We start from the raw sequence: 2900 nt of genomic DNA on the forward strand, positions 1-2900 counted from the left end.
TCAAGCAAAAGAAACGAGAATAGTTACATGTGATTTAATGGACGTGAGAGTTACATTTCAAATTGATTGGCTGAAAATGGTTATAAATAGGAGAAGATTCGAAGGTATAAAGATTGGAACTTTGCATCAGAAAATACTCAAGTACACTCATATCCCAGTGACTTTTTAAGTCTGTGTTCGAGTTACTTTTCTATAAGGTTTCTTCCACTATTTTTATCTTTTCATTTATATTTTCTGCAAACTTTACTTTTCTTGCAAGTTTATCTTTCAAGCAACATTTAATTTTCTTGTCCAATTTTACATTCTAGTACCTTTATTTTCTGTTTCAGAAGTCCTTTGATCTAATCGAAGGCATTTTACTGTTTTATTTAAATTCAATGCAAATCATTTCAAATTCAGTCAGTTTATTTTCAGAGTCTTTATTTACCGTTTTCAGATTTCCTTAAATCTTGTCTGATCGAAAGGTCTTTGATGCACTTTTAGAAAACTGGTACTCGCAAAGAGGAGTAGGTTTCGCTCCCAGACCATTAGATATCAAACCACCTTCGATTTGCTAAAAATCCATAAAACAAATTGGCACGCCCGGTAGGACAGTGTTAAAGTTTAGTGTGTCAAATGATTTTAGTGCGGTCATAGTGTATACGATTAAAAAGTGGAAGGATTATACACATGGCAGATGAGGTTTCGAATGCTAATGGTGGTTCATCCACAAATGTTAGTACACCAGTAGTTGCACAATCTTTGGACGTTACTTCACGTTTGGAAGGTGTGGTAGTAAGTGAAAGTGTGGTGGTTACTAGTGTTTAGACGGGGAATAGTGGGCGTAATACTCGTCCACGTGGTAATCCAATACCAACGCAACCCCAAGTAACCGCTAGTTGGCCTTCTTATGGCCTTCTCCCAGGTTATACGCCACCAGTAAGTGGTTTTTCCCCTCCGATTCGATTTAGAGACACGGGTGGAGTGAATAATATTCAAATGCCCCAGGTTGTTCCACATCAAATGCTTCTAATTCAGTGGCAGCATTTCGACAGCATGTGGAAGAGAGTCATCATGATTTGGTCAATTTGTTGACCTAACAAATGACCACAATCTTGAATCCCATGATGGTAGACCATGAGACAAAGTTTGATCGTCTTGAAGACAAGTAGAGCGAATCGCTCGAATTGTCGATTATGATGAAGGTGAAAGGCAAAATGCAGGGGGAAATTATGAGGGTTTTGAAAACTTGTTTAAAATGAAAATGATGCTCTTAGGGGCAGGGAAAATCCTCGGTTAATTCCTCGTAAATAGAATGTTGATGATGTACTGGCTCGATTACGTGCTAATTAAGTCGGTGAACGTTATCAGGTCACAAGAATTGTGGAAGATATCCTCAATAGGGTCGGATTCAATATAGGATTCATGAATCGACCTCATTTTGTGTCATTCTTTCCTCATAATGTTCAAATGGCTGAAGTGCCAATAGGAGTAAAAAAATTCTAAGATAGTCACAAAATTTGCTGGAGAAGTTGGGGAATCAACTACTGAACATGTTGCTCGGTATTTGGTTAAGATTGGAAATTTAACTAATGATGAAAATTTAAAAATAAAATTTTTTTCTTCTTCATTAACGAAGAATGCATTTACTTGATTTTCGAATCTTAGACCAAATTCGATAACAACATGGGTTCAATTAGAGAATGCTTTTCATGCCTAATTTTATCAGGGAGAACTGAACGTGGCAGTTACTGATTTAGTGGTTTTGATTATATGATTCGTTTCAAAAACGCTAGAAGTCGATGCTATGTATCTCTTCCTAAAAGCGAAGTGGTAAAAATAGCAATCATGGGGCTAGGTTTTTATATGCGTCAAAAGCTGCTCAACGTTCATATACCTGATTTGGCTCATTTGGCTGAGAGAGTTCGTCAGGTTGAAATTCTAAGGAAAAAGAAAGAGAAATATGAGAGTGATGAAAGAAAGTTGAAGAGTAAATAGTTTTCTCAAAAAGAAAAGGTTTCTTATGTAGCAATGGAATCCTCAGATGAGGAGTTTGATTTAGAGGCAGAAGTTGATTTGGCTGAACTTAAGAAAGGTCCACCTTATGTTTGTTCCTTACTTAGAAAAATATCGAACAGTGATAAATCGAGTGATTCAAAACAGAAGAGTGGAAAGAGATATAGTTTTGATACCTCAAAATCGGATCAAATATTCGATGTGTTGCTTAAAGATAAACAATTAATTTTACCTGAGGGCAGAACTTTGCTTTCAGTGAGAGATTTAAAAGAAAAACCTTATTGTAAATTTCATCAAGCAACTAGTCATTCAACTAATAATTGTGTCCGTTTCAGGGACTTGATACAAGAGGCCATCATGGAAGGGCGGTTAAAATTCGATGATGGAAAAAAAAAGAGATGGAGGTTGATTCTGATCCCTTTGATAGTGGAACCAGTTTTGCTGAGCCATATTTTGGCATGAATATGGTTGGAATGTCTTATGACTTTGATGTGGCCTTGGGAGATTACGAATCGAATGTTTGAGTAGGAGATGGGCTACTGGAGTTTCTAATGCAGCAAAAACTGAAGGATCGGGATGTATCTCTGTGTCCTTGATGCAATGCAGTTTTTGATGCTGAAGCTACAACAATCTTTGAGAAGGAAATGATGAAGAAGGAATTGGCTCATAAGAAAGAGCAGGCTTGCCAGAAACATCCTATTTGACAAGTAGAGGGACAAAGTTCTGGTGGCCCTCAGAGAAATGTTGTTGCGCCCATGAGTCATTCTCAGGCTTTGGGTGTGTAGTGGATTCAAAACTTTCAAGAATTTTAAAACAGGGATGCTCACTATAGGCATAATCCACAGTGGGGCCATCGTGGTCCTCGTCGAGGTTGATATCCTTATTTCTGTGGTCGAACCAGGGGG

The sequence above is a fragment of the Arachis ipaensis genome, chromosome B5 (genome assembly GCF_059453495.1).
Source record: "Arachis ipaensis isolate K30076 ecotype BB chromosome B5, ASM5945349v1, whole genome shotgun sequence".
In the NCBI taxonomy this organism is placed as follows: Eukaryota; Viridiplantae; Streptophyta; class Magnoliopsida; order Fabales; family Fabaceae; genus Arachis; species Arachis ipaensis.